This window comes from Cornus florida, unplaced genomic scaffold (assembly GCF_030987335.1).
Source record: "Cornus florida cultivar Cherokee Brave unplaced genomic scaffold, ASM3098733v1 CherokeeBrave_3.0.0_Hap2_Chr09, whole genome shotgun sequence".
NCBI classification, from domain to species: domain Eukaryota; kingdom Viridiplantae; phylum Streptophyta; class Magnoliopsida; order Cornales; family Cornaceae; genus Cornus; species Cornus florida.
In genome coordinates this window covers 70,449,995-70,465,397 of record NW_026775579.1, presented here as the reverse complement: position 1 = coordinate 70,465,397, position 15,403 = coordinate 70,449,995, and the positions used below count along the sequence as shown (strand labels likewise).

At 33.7% G+C, this 15,403-nt stretch overlaps 1 pseudogene; it reads right to left on the bottom strand.

Moving 5' to 3' along the window:
- Positions 1-5,945: 5,945 nt before the first annotated feature.
- On the bottom strand, positions 5,946-9,466 carry LOC132274294 (tryptophan aminotransferase-related protein 3-like; annotated as a pseudogene).
- Positions 9,467-15,403: the final 5,937 nt, after the last annotated feature.

Below are 15,403 nucleotides of genomic sequence, written 5' to 3'. Positions count from 1 at the left end.
TTTATTCTTTTATGCATTTGTGTTTTATATTTTAGCAAAATAAACAAATTAAGGAAAAGAAAAGAACTAACAATTACATTAGCTAGGTTTCTTTCTCTATCTCTAATTTGTTTTTCTCTACTAATATTTTTTTATTATATATACAATTGTATTCTTTTATGCACCTTCTATATTTTTCAATTACTCTATATGTGTTGGGTATCTCTTTTAAATTTAATCTTAATTGAAAAATGCTAAATCAAAATACAATCATAAAAAACTTTAAGTGAATTATGTAAATTATAGTTTTTATTCACGAGAAATAGATCATTCATTCGTGGTAAAAAATTATAACTTCTAGTTTAAATTATTTGATGATCTAATAGAAGGGAGTTTTTCTTATTCACGAGAAAGAGATCACTCAGTCATGGTAAAAAAAATTGTAAATTTTAGTTTTAATTATTTAAAAATTTAATAAAAAAAGGTCTCCCGAACGAAGATATATATTGGGATAATTGAATTAAAGTTATTAAGTTATATGAGTGTTTGGATTCTATAATTGTAAGGTCTTTTTTTTTTTTTTTTCCCTATATTAAGATATTTTGTATATTAAAAATTTTACTTTTAAAATATGCAAAGTAGCCAAATAAAACTGACAAATAAGCAACCACATAATTAAAGATAAAATCACAAATCAAAATTGATGAAGTATAACAAGTTTGTTTGGTTTGTAATTATGAAAACAATTTTATATTCTCATAAAACAGAGCAAAAATTTGTGTTTGGTTCAGTTTTCATAAAATTGTTTTCTGAAAATTCAGTTATAAAAATGTATATGTTTTCAGAGAACTATAAAAGATTATTCTTTGAATTTTTGAGAACTATTTTCAGATTTACAAACCAAGCAAACATACATTTTTCTTTCAAAAATCACCCTCTAAATTCTTATAAAATTTTTAGTCAAACAATCATAGACTTTAAAATCCAACGATAGGTGTTAGGGCTTATTTGATTTTGTAACTCTGAAAATAATTCTCAAGAATTCAAAAAATATAAAACAGTTTTTAAAGAATAATAAATGACAACATTCACTAAAAAAAACTTATTGTGACTTCAAAGAAAACTCAAATAAGTTTAACTAAAAATTCTCATTTTCTTTCAAAGATTCAATCTTGATATATTAAAAAGTTCTAGTAATATAATAGGTACCTTGATTGAGGTATTTTTATTTAAATATTTAATTTTTATTCATTAAAACACTCTTAGTGACATCAAAGGGAATTCGAATAAATTGAACTCAAAACTCTCATTTTCTTTCAAAGATTCAATCTTTATACATTAAAAAGGTCTAGTGATATGATAGGTACCTTGATTGAGGTATTTTCTTTCAAAGATTCAATCTTTAATCACTAAATAACTCACTTCAAAGAAAACTCGAATAAGTTTAATTAAAAACTCTCATATTCCTTCAAAGATTCAATCTTTTTACATTAAAAAGGTTTAGTAAATTAAAAGGTACTTTGATTGAGGTATTTTCATTCAAATATTCAATCTTTACTCATTAAAACACTTTTCGTGACATTAAAGGAAACTCTAATAAGTTTAACTCAAAATCCTCATTTTCTTAAAAAAAATTCAAACTTTATATATTAAAAAGGGTTAGTGACTTAAAAGGTACCTTGATTGTGGCATTTTAATGCAAATATTCAATCTTTACTCATTAAAACATTTTTCGTGACTTTATAGGGAATTCGAATAAGTTTAACTCAAAACTCTCATTTTCTTTCAAAGATTTAATCTTTATACATTAAAAAGGTTTAATGACCTAATAGGTACCTTGACTGAGGTATTTTAATTCAAAGATTCAATCTTTATTCATTAAAACACTCTTTGTGGCGTCAAAGAGAACTATAATAAGTTTAACTCAGAACTCTCATTTTCTTTCAAAGATTCAGTCTATATACATTAAAAAGGTCTAGTGACATAATAGGTACCTTGATTGAGATATTTTCATTCAAAGATTCAATATATACTTATTAAAACACTTTTCGTGACGATAAAGGAAACTCGAATAAGTTTAATTCAAAACTCTCATTTTCTTTCAAATATTTAATCGTTATACATTAAAAAGGTCTAGTGACATAATAGGTACCTTGATTGAGGTATATTCATTCGAAAATTAAATCTTTACTCATTAAAACACTCTTCGCGATTTTATAGGGAATTCGAATAAGTTTAACTCAAAATTCTCATTTTCTTTCAAAGATTCAATCTTTATACATTAAAAAGGTCTAGTGATATAATAGGTATCTGGATTGAGGTATTTCTATTCAAAGATTCAATCTTTACTCATTAAAACACCCTTCATGACTTCATAAGGAATTCGAATAAGTTTAATTTAAAACTCTCATATTCTTTCAAAAACTCAATATTTATACATTAAAAAGGTCTAGTGACATAATAGGCACCTTGATTGAGGTTATTTCATTCAAAGATTCAATCTTTACTTATTAAAACATTCTTCGCAACTTTATAAGGGAATTCGAATAAGTTTAACTCAAAATTCTCATTTTCTATTTTAATGAGTAAAGATTGAATCTTTGAATGAAAGTCAGTAAACCTTTTTAATGTATAAAGATTGAATCTTCGAAAGAAAATGAGAATTTTGAGTTAAATTTATTCGAATTTTTTTGACATCATGAATAATATTTTAATAAATAAAAATTAAATCTTTAAATAAAAATATCTCAATTAGAATATTATTACGTCACTGGACATTTTTAATATAAAAAGATTCAAAATATGAATCTCTCTCCAATGCAAAACGCGACTCGTGCCGAGTGGGTTTTGCAGACACAAACAATTGCGAGGCCCGCAAGCTCGTGTCATGGTCGGCAAATCGTACTCGGCACAACTAGCCTTATTTAAATTTTATTAAAAAAATAAAAAAATAAATAACAAATAGTAAATAAATAGGGCTACTGTTTGCACTAAAACAATGATTCCATTAAGCACTCGACACGTTAATTGATTAAGTGGCTGAGAATGAAGCAGAGGGTAAAAGGGCAGGACAAAAATATCTGGTGGACACTGTTAGATGTCTTAATATCTAAAGACGCCAGTGGGGACCACCCACTAGTATCATATATTATTATATGGAGTTGGACCCAAATCAACCAATAGCAAAAAAGCTATAGATATTCATTCATATTTTTAGTCACAATCCCGATTCGCAAATCTCCACCTAAGTTGCTAGATACACATACTTGGTGCTGAATCAGTCTATATCTTTTCCTTGCGTTTCTGATCTGATCACTCGACCATGACCCATGTGGGTTCTTCTCAATGGGTTGTACAAATCATATATCTATCTATATATGTATATGTGTGTATATATGCATGCATGTGTGAAGAATCATTTGGTTATGGGCATACATGCATGTTATGTGGTTGTTATGAATGTATACTCCAACTGGATAAGGAGCAATCATTTTTACTTCTTTTGTGGACTGTAATTTACTCTCTATTTTAAACTCCTTTGGGTAGCATTGTCCTTGAATGTTGCAGGAACATGACAATAATACCCTTTGGAATTGGTTTTTGATTCTCCTAAGAATTAGTAGGCTTTTCCTTTTTTTTTTTTTTTCTTTTTCTTTTTAAGCATCTGTTGACGGAACACACCAAGTTAATTTGGTTGTTCATATTATAAAATTTTAGAACAGATGATTCTTATCTAGCCTTTTTTTCATATGATTAGTTTTAAACTTCTTAGGGATTGAATATCTCTACCAAACATTTTTTTTTTTCAAGGTACACATTTTAATGGTTTTATTGTAACATTATCTGATAACAAAACGCACGAAAAGGGGTTGAAATTGTTTTTGTGAATTGAAAAAATATTTTATATATTAAAATTTTCACCAAATTTCATAAAATGGGGTTGCTTTACCAATGGACTTGATACCACTCAGTCTAATTTATATATTTAATGAAATTTTATCCTAATAAGTCTCCTTTTAGTTCTTTTTTCAATGTTTTATCATAGGGAAGAACGAAATGAGTGGATCTTTCGCCAAAAAAAAAGTGAAAGTTGTTTTTGTTAGAATTTGCTCCGCAATCATCTCAATCTTCAGGTTGGGATTCTTCAAAGATTACTCAATTTCAAGACAAATTTTAAGTAATTGGAATCTGTCTCCGTCTTGTTGCCGTCCACCATCTGAGCTCAGCCGCTGTTATCGCCGTCACCGTGCCGCCGGGATTCATCCCTGGAAAGTTGCACAAATAACCACCATTAACTGTTAATCATATCGTTAATTGCGATTATTGGTTTTGTCAATTGTAATAGGCTTGTCTCTTGTTTGTCCTTGTTGAGCTTCTTTGTTCCAGTAAAGGGTTGTCTGGCCAAAGGGCCTACACTGTAATTACTATTTATTTATGTTAATTCAGCATTATTGGAAGGATGTATCATTTTTCATACAGTATTACAATTCATCTAGATTTGAATATTTATCAATGACATGTATAATACTCGAACGATCCTAATTTCACTTGAGATATTTTTGAAAAAAATAAAATAAAATTTCACTGAAGATATTTATTTTTATCGATTGTATAAAAACCTAAATGGAAGAATCTAGACTTATGGAACAATGAAAGTCCCACAATGAGGTGATTGTCGGCTACGCACTCTCACATTATTTAAAAACTAGAAACAACTAGGCCACTTTCGGTGCCAACCGAGTTACCAATTATTTTTCTTATGACCTTTAATATCAACTTCATATAAAGCTCCAAATTTAGGAAAACTAAATTATGATCAAAATGAGTGGAAAGTCTTCAGAAACATCTGACCGTACACGTGCCTTTTATGGGCCAATTTTCAAATTAGTGGGCCCTTAGATCATAGTCTGTTTCTGAGGGCCAATCATACACCCAATTCACAAGCATTGGACGGTCTAGTGATAGCTACGTTCAAGCATTAACTAATACTTCTATCATTCATTCTATCAACGTCTCGAGTTACAGCCTAACTTCTACTAATTTTTTTTTAAACGGATGTCGTTTTCATGTTAAAATCATGTTCTCAACCATATGTTCTGTATGTATTCTCATTCTAACCCTACACTGTGTGACTTAGATTTGGTAGTTTTACTTTCTCCGATTTTATGTGACTTAGGCCAAGAGACTAGGAGAGTTGGATAACAAGTTGACGGGCTTGTAAGCCCAGAAAGAATAATCTTGGGCTGATGTGTTGCATATTTCTCACATTAAGGCCCAAGATTTTTGGTCAAAAGCAGATGGGGTTACTGACCCATAACGATATTCATCATGGGCTGACTTGTTGCATATTTCACCCATCCAGGACCATGTTATATGTTCTCTTCTCTTTCTCCCTTCTAGTATTTTGCACCCATGTAGGAAATAAATTTGGATCCTCTTCCGTAGTTTTTCTCAAATAGCTAGGACTACAAATAAACCGAGTCAAGTTAAGCTTCAGCTTGTCCAGGCTCGAGCTCAATTGTTTGTGGTTTAGCTCAGGATCATGACGAGCGTGAAAAGTTTAGTTAAGGATAGAAAACTCGAGCTCAGTTGGCTCGTTTAATAGAAAAAAGAAGAAGTGAAAAGATAACCTCGATATCATATATGTCTGTTCAAGATGACTCTGACTCGTTCATAAATTTATACGAGCCTACAAAAGCTTATGTTTATGGATGTGTTTCTGAGCTTATGCTCATGAACGCATACATGAGCTTGTACAAGTCAAGCCTAACATTGGAATTGGCTTGTTTATCAAAGGAGGTTAAAAAATGAAATTAAATTTGGTTCTTTTGCTTAATGAACGAGTCTGAATTGAAAATTAAAAACAAACATAAACAATTCGTTTCATTTGCAGCTTTAGAATTCGTGAAGAGGCTTCAATTATCAGAAGAAAATGTGCATCACATGCTGTCATACTCGGTTAAATGCTGACTCACAAATTCAAAATAAATAAATAAAAATAAAAAAGTGAACAGATTTTTGCAGAAACTTGCAACATTATGCTTGTACAATAAATTTACAGGTGAGGATAATTAGATATGGTTCTTGAGAGTTCAATGTAACATGAACTCTTCTTATGATATCGATAATCATTACACTGGCTAAAATATGACTACATAATCTTAGTTATAATCAACAGACGATTGATTATAACAACCTTCACATAGTTTCAATTCCATCATCTTCTTCAGAGACTAGTTTGTTTATCCAATGCAGCAGTAACTCAAAGTCGTCGTTGCTCTTGAGGAGGCTGAGACGTGCATACCGATTTTCTGCAGTAAACATGCCACCTTCGAAGCTAATTATGTTAGCTGCTCGGAGAACTGCAGTGCAATCTTTATCTTCTTCACCCTCACATTTCAACCATACATAGGCTGCAACGAAAATGAATAATGTTAGCATTGAAATGTTGGCCTATTAATAGTATCTTACTTTTTAATAGCTTCTTTGTCACTATATTTTGGAACTTACTGCTCTATTTGGATTTTAGAAAATGAAACATAACAATAAAATTTCATAGTTAGAAGTGAATGAGCATTAAAATGAGAATCACCCGGAGAAGGTTTTCGGACTTTTTGGAAAAAGTTGCAGTATTGAGGTTCAAGATCTTGGATGGAAAAATGTTTCAACATTGATAAGGTCTGGTTCAATCTTAACGGTCCCTCATTGTTTTGTATGCAAAATCAAATATTTCCCGTCCATCTCCTTCTGAAATTACTTTCAGAAGTTTCAGAGCTCTTAACTGAGTATCGCGTGAGATGCCCAATTCCGACATCATTATATAAGTTACCATTCTTTGGTATACAGCCTCATCCTTTACCAATGCCCACCTGGAGAAGGAACAACAATGTGATGACTTGAAAAATATACTAGAATTATTATTATTATTTTTTTTTAAAAAATTTGAACACATTGAAGAACATCAATAACTAAACATAGCACCAACTGTGTGTTTTGATAATCAAATATTGCATAAGCATGTGATGAAAAATTTCTTACCCGAATCTACTGCCAGCATGACCGGTAAGCTTAGAAATTGTAAAAATCATCAGATCTTCATCTGCCGGAGCCGGGATTGGTGTAAAATGTGGCCAGTAATAAGCATGATCATGAATTGCCTTAACAGAAGGGCCTTGAAGAACCGCCTTCTTCAAATGACCATCAGGATTGTTCGGTGAAGTTATGAATTCAATTACATTTGTGGGGTTATGTGAAGTGTTCTTCCACAATGATGTATCTCCAAAAAACTCAAAATCGACTGATCTGAAGAAGTCTGTTTGCATTTTGTAAACCTGTGAAAAATTTAGTTTCAAACTTGTACATTTATATCTGATTATAAATTTGAAGAAAAAAAACAAAAATTAGATACTAGGACTAGCTGGATAATACGGGATTGATGTAACAACTCTTGCAGGTGACGATGAATTTTCCAGGGAAAGGGCATGAACTGCAGCATTAAGGAGATGGGTTGAGCCAGCACCAAAAACAATGTATCTTCCAGCAGTAACTGCATTTTTGGCTATGGCGTGTACTTTGCGTATATGCTTCTCGAGCTCTTGTGAGATGAGAGATTTGTCACTAAATCTGTAGCTCATTCGATGCCACCCTGCAACTACGAGTGCACTACTAGCTGCATGTTGCATCCAGAAGGGCTCCAAGAATAATGGATCTCCGCTGCATTTGATAAACAATATATGAATAACACTTGGTAGTGACAATGAAGCAAATTGTGATAATTAATTAAATTGACATTACTGATGATCTGATGATAATTAAATTAAACATACTACTCCGACTTTGAAAAAACTGTTTTCATCTCTTGATTAGTCCCAATTGTTCATCCCAATTCCAAGAACACTTGTATGCCCGATACAATTATGGTTGCATATCAATGGGAGAAAAGTAATTGAGTGCCAAAAGGGAGTAGTTGTTTACTCAAACTTGCAGAGGGGATGACATCTTGTACCATGTAGAAATAGATTAAAACAAGTGTCTAACTTTAGGTTGTTTGAGATCAAGGTTATTCGGAAAAACATTAAAAATTAGGCAAAGACAATTTTTAATAGTCGAAAAAATATATACAAAAAAATGACCATTGAACTTCGACAGTTCAAAACATCACTGTTTTTATTTATTTATTTTTAATTTGTCGAACAATGTGATTTGGTAGAAACATGATGCCCGAGTTCAAACTTGAAAAGTTTAATATTCATGATCTCCATACTAATAATTATGTTTTGGAAAGTAGTCTTGAGATAAACATGCTTTTATGTTTCCTTCACCTACTATTTTCCAGGTCTACAAATGACACCTCGGAGAATTCAAGTTCTAATATTTTTTAGTGAACCCCAAATTTTTATTTTTATTTTTCCCTCTCTCGTGTGTTGAACTGGACAAATTAATTATAATTTCATACTATCTTGTGTTTTGAACAGATTAATTAATAATAAGCGCACCATCTCCCATGTTGTGGACCGACTAATTAATTATAATTTCGCAAGTTGGTGCTGGTCCTACACATAGAAGTGGATGTCACATAAATAATTAACAATTGAAAACCTATACTCAATCAACAATTCAAGATCTAGTTAGTGCATTAGGTTTAGCAGTTGTGTGAACTTATGCATCCATTCAATATGGTTCAAATTGCTTGCTTACATCTATTGTTATGCATACTTATCAATAACAATTGTTTAAATACAGGTGTTTTTGCGTCACTTGAGAGTCAGAACAAAAAAGTCCGAGTTTAGTGTTTGTTTTAAAAAATTGATCAAACAACTATACAAATATTAGTGGCATTTCGGAACTATATATACTAAATTCGAAGTATCTAGTAATACCCTTGAGATCTTGCTTGCTGACCTCTAAATTGGACCCACTTTCACAATCTTTACCTACCAAATGAAAAAAAAAAAATAAAAAAACCTCTAAACTTTATGCAAATTACCAATACTTGAGTTTCACAAATTGGGATTCACTTCAGCAATGCAATTTTGCCGTATTTTTGGGATCAAATGAAATGAAAGTTCTTAAATGGAATCCCCAGTCTTGGGTTGTCTGTGTGTGTGTGTGTGAGAGAGAGAGGGGCAAACCTATCTGCATCAGCAGGACATCCATGTGAGAATTGAGAGCAGTCAGGACCACCATAGCAGGTGTTGCACTCACAAACTGGTGTTCCATCAAGAACCAAACCATCCAAGTAGGCTCTTCCATGACCTAAGCATGACACTGATGCCACTGCCTCAGCTTCTGCTGCAGCTCCTTGGCTCCAACTCAGTCGCTGCTTCCACTTGCCACCCACAAACAGATTTATGATGAACAACACATTCAGAATCACAGAAAACACCAGAAACACCCAATTTTTGGAGCTTTGGGTTTTAACCATTTTAGACTCTCTCTCTCTCATCTCTATTACTCGAAATTATAACCTCCCTTTTAAGTACACAAGGTATATAAAAACAAAACATATCATAAAGCTTAAGGTATCAGGAGATGTTTACGAGCAATGCTTGGATCCTGCCCTATCAGGACAAGCTTTGTCCTTCATATGATGTGATCCTATAAAAACTTGACACCTGTTTAAATATTGTATAATATTAAAAAATGAAAGTATTTGGATCAACCCGTTACAAACGGGTTTTTTTGCTAAAGCTTTGGCTTATCCTCACTAACCAACACGCAAAGTCCTCTCCATGTACCATCCTTCTCCTCTGCCACAAGTGGTGCCGCCTCTCCACCCTCCACCCCAAAATCACAAATTTGTCACCGCCGTCAAAGTATTTCCTTCATCGCGCTTCACCACCGGAAAATCGCTGTCAACCGTGCTCTCCGTTCGTTGTAGCCGGCAAATTCAGTGCACTGACAACCTTGCTTCCGCCGGTGTTTTACTGAGTTTGACTCTATTTAGCTTCAACGAAACATTTTAGGAACCTGGGTCTATGTTTTTGGGTTCAAAGCCTTTATTATGATTATGATGAAGAAGAAGAGTAATTACAGACCTGCACAGTGCATATCACATGGATTTCGGCTCAATTTACAAATTGGCAAAGAAGTAATGACAAATTCCTCTAGTTCTTCCATTTGTGGAAGAGAAAAAAAACAAATTGCTAAAAAAAAAAAAAGACCCAGTTGTAGCTCTGCGTTGGGGGATATATATATATATTGTATACGTATATGTATACGTATCTGTACTTTCATGGGTTCTGTAATTGTTGTATAAAAATCGAGAATGAATTTGTCACGACCTAGCTGATGCCAAAATTTAAAAAAAAAATTCGGCATAACCTCCCTTAAAACTGGTCCTTCAACAACCTGTCCTAATACACAAAACACATAGTATAATCCAGCATCCCATTCATCCGTTCATTATACCTCAACATAGTTCCTTTCATGGTGGAACATCCACACACCAATTAATCTAACTTATCATAATTACAGTCCCAAAATACATGGTTAAGATCTAAAGTCCCTGTCTTAAAACGTTACATGATACAATTGCATGAAAATATATACCACAATTCCATTAGTTTCATTTACATCAAACAAAAGATAAATTCGTTCTTAAGTTACAAGGCCATGAATACTAACTTAGTTACATTTCCACAACTATGACTATACATAGGATGGTCAAAATACAAAATAGCAAACAACCTTCTAACAACTTTCAAGCTTGAGGTGGATTGTCGTCCACCGGTTCATTTCCAAGACCTGAAAAAAATAATATAAATAGTAGGGTGAGCAAATATGCTCAGTAGGTAATGCCTAAGACGCACCTCTTGAAGCCCCGTGAATCCAAACAAAGCATAGACCAATGGGGATAGGGATCATACAACGTAGGGGAAGGATACAACATGGTTACCAATCTCAACACAAATGACATGTGCAATGGAGATGCAAATGCATGCCGATGTTGCTCCCCATTTTCAAATTCAAGATCATCACTTTCAAACTGTTAATACAGCCCGCCCTTTGGTGACCCCACAGCGACACGAGAGGAGGATTGGCTAGTGTCCCTGACCCTTGGTAACCCCGCAGCGTCATTATGGGGTCCAGCTAGCTCAACCACATTAGGGCTACTCCCTAGTCCCCTCTAGGCTATATTAACCTTCGGCCCGTTGGTAACCTCGCAGTGACCAGGTTTGCATAAAACCATTTCATAAAAAACACATCCCCAAAATTCCCCGTTTCCATTTCAAAACATTTTTCCATCATGCAACCCCATGATTCACATGTATAGCTCATGCCTTTAATGTTAAATCAATGAGGGATTATCATAAAACACACTAGAAGATGCTTTCCTACATCATTTATAGCATAAGAACAATACAATACACAAAAACTCATGGTACAACATGTTTCTCATATAACAACATTAAAACAAGCTTCCACATATTCACATAGGTACTAATCATGGCATTCAAAACAACAACTAACACAATTAAGCATGCTATATCACATATAAAGTAGAAAACTCACAAGGGTGCAAGAAAAATGTGAATTAGGAAGCCCCTACCTCAAGATTGCACAAAACCCTTGAAATGGGTTTTGAATTTCGAAATCCAAAGGGTGCATAAAAACTGAAATTGATGGTATGGATGCGTAGAGCTTGTCGTGGGCTTCGTTTTACCTCAAACAGCACCTTAATCCGATAAGAGATGAGGGATTAATCAAGACTTGAATTTATAAACTAAAAAAAAAACAAAAAGTCGAGAGAGATACAGACAGAGACGGGAGAAGAGAGAATGAGATTACAGAGCTTTCAAAAACGTGGTCTTATGACCACTTAAACATTAGTGGGTCCCACCTATTTTTTTCTTTTCTTTTCTCTCTTTTTTTTTTTGGTGGGATTTGTGGGTATGTTTGGATTGATGGAATCGTGAGGTTTGAAGTTGGGTTCACTGCAATTATTGTTTACATATTAGTACTTTTGCTGCAGTTGGAGCTTTTGTGTAATACCCCTAATTTCAAAATGATAGTCCTGGTATTTAATTTATGTTTTAATTGACTTTTTAATTATTTGACTTACTTGACTTATTTGTATTATTTGAATTGTATTTAATTTATATTTTAATTGACTTTTTAATTATTTGACTTACTTGACTTATTTGTATTATTTGAATTAATTATTTGGTTTATTTACATTAATTGTGATTATTTGTGTTAATTGTTTTAATTATTTATTTGGCTTTAATTTTCTTTAAATTGTATTATTTGATTTAATTACCTGATAGAATTGTTATTAATTAATTGTTTTGATTTTTTTGAATTTACTTGCTTATCGTAAGTTAGGTTTATAAGTTAGGTTTAAATTTACATGGGTAGCCGACGTTGATTATAACCTAGGTTTATCTATGGGCCGAGTTATATCTTTATGGACTTCGGGTTTCTGTAGTGTCTATATATATGTTGTTATACGTTGGTTTAGAGTTACAAATAAAACCCTATTCACCATATTCACTTATACAGTGAGATAGGGGGAATACAGAGAGAAAGATTTAAGGGAAACACAGAGTGAACTTGGGTGATTAGCAAAGCAACTCAAGGAGGAAGGAGCGTGGTAGTGGGGAACTACAGTGTAGGACACAAACATATCACACAGAGACGGTGAATTAGAATTTCAAATCTGAAATTCAAAGGCAAGTCTCTGTTCCACTCTATCTCTTTAATCTGTGTTCTGTACATGCTTAGAAAGACTCCAGGGATTAAACCAACATTAAAACGGATTAAATAAATGTTAAAATATATTTTGAATGCATGTTTAAACTATAATAAATCTCGTGAACCAAACTGGTGCAAGTTCTTAAAGTTTCTGTGTTTTGTTGCATGCCGTTCTTAAGTTTAAGCTTGGTTTAATTGGGATTATTGTTGCATGTTGGGGGGCTTTCAAATAAATCTGGGACATTAAATGAACACCAGAATAGGAGTTTAAAATACTATAGAGACTCTGGACTTCGTCGGAGGCGAAGAAGACGAACAGGTTAGGGGATGCGGCTCTCAAAAGAGGAGAGCCGGCTCACCAAAAAGGGTAGAGCCGGCTCTAGGACTTGTAGAGCCGGCTCTACATGGGGTAGAGCCGGCTCCACATGAAGTGGAGGCGGCTCCACTAAGGGGGGAGCCGCCTCCAACTTTCTGGAGACGGCTCCAACCCCTTTTCTTGAGGTTTTGCGTGGTTCTGGGTCCGATTTGGCCTGTAGGAAGGTTTCTGGGTTGGTTCAGGGAATGTGGATGATCTGTATAATTATTTCAGAGATGTATAAACTGTTGGGAAACATGTTAATGTTATTATGTTGAAGCATGCACAAAGATAAGGTTCAACACTAAACCTGTTTGGGAAACAGTGGATGAAAGGATTGAAATTAGTATATTGTTCTTACTATTTTCTGAAACAATTGGGGTTCTTTGTCTAAATTAAAGACATTAAACATGTCTTAACTGTGTACAAGTATATAGTTATTTATCCGGAAACATAAATCTATTTAGCTGGAATTAATTGATGATTACCTTTTCCGTTGATTGCATTAATTATGGTTCTGTTTGGAGGAATTAAATGTGCAGTTTTATTTCATGTATTTAAATGACTGGAATTGGGATTCTAAAGTTGTTATTGGATGCATAATTTAGTTATACACATGTTAAACTGTAATTATGCAAATTTTGGAGTATGGTTGATTAGTATCTGATACTGTTTTCATCAACTGTGTTATCTGGAGGAGCTAAATGTACAGTCTTTTCATTTATATCAAGAACTGTAATGGGATATCTAAATGTTATATTGGATGCATATATTGGTTGTGTACATGCTAAACTATATTTATGTTTATTCTGGGATGTTGGTTAATAAGTAATTATACTGTGTTATTAACTACGGAAATTGGAGGATGGTATGCGCCGGTATGGGACGGTGTCATACTAGGTACGGATTAGTTCAGACACTAAGCCCTACCTAAATTTGAATTAAGGTATGGATTAATCATAAAGATTAAGTCCATCACCAACATATGTCATATCAATTGTGAATTGAATGATCCACTATGGTTTTAGGATGGATTTGTTATACATATATCAGACCACTACACAGATGGATGGTATTATGTATTAGGAGGAGTACGGACTTTATATATATATTATATGGTGCCGAGGTATGAGCTTGAGTCTCATGACCATGGTTAGGGCGCGTATATCGCCTAGGATGGATAACTGGACATAGGTGTTGTTCCCTGGTAGGTCTAGGTACTCATGCCCACCCTAGGGTGCGTATTCGCATGTTGCCTTCTATTCAGGCTGAGACAAACTTACTGGACTAGCGAGCGTCCTATAGTGTGTACTATATACATATATAGACTACTCTAGATATTGTTGAGTCTTCCTAAGATGTATCTGTTTATCGGATTACTGTTTGGATTGCAGTAGATCAGGATTTGCATGTGGGCCGGATCCACTTCTTTATGTTTCAGGTGCTCGTTAGTTCCAGGGTTAGAGTTTGGATGTGCAGAGCGGATACAGCTAATCACTCCTCCGATTATGTAGGAATTTTCTCTATGATAACTTTGGATTTTATTTTTATTTTTCAGTATCGTTTGGAGAATTTAAATAAGGGGTCCAATGGATGGATTCCCGAGTTGTAAACTTATAGAGTGTTGGATTATCAGGTTTTAAGTATTTAATTATAAAGGATTGTATTTCTAGATTCTTTCAGCTTATTATTATTTTTATTTCGTATTTCATCTTGTATTCTGTGTTCGGTTACATATTAATTGTTTGACATCCCTCGGGTTTGGGCCTGGGCCTGATCAATCCGTGTCTTGGATCCGAGGGGTATCACATTTTGGCACCTGCAATTTAAGGTTTGGTGTTGGATGCTGAACAACAGCGAGCATGGATGACTGCGATTTTCCGGTAGTGATGAGCGATGAAGGAAATACTTTGACGGCAGTGACATGATGTTGTGTTTGGTTTCAATGTTTCTCTTTTTGGCCTTAGAAGTAAGTAGCGAAGAAGAGAGAGGAAGAACTGAAGGAGAGAGAAAATGGGTTTGTCTGATGGATTTCTACCCGGTAACAAATTTGATCCAATATTGAAGAAGAGACAGGTGTCAAGTTTTTATAGGGCCACATCAAGATGGAGGACAAAACTTGTCCTGATAGGGCAGGATCCAAGCATTGCTCCATGTTTATTATGGTGTGATTCCACTAATATAATAATTTATAATTATTGTTTCCACCTTGGGATGTCACCACTCAGGCACTCACCAGTGACATCAACAATGCTATTGCAGGATGGTTGTCAAGGCCTTAATCCACCTATTAAAGGGGTCCTAAACATAAATTAGTAAATGGCCCACCTTGAATTATTTATTAATTTTATCTATAAATTAAAAATCCAAGTA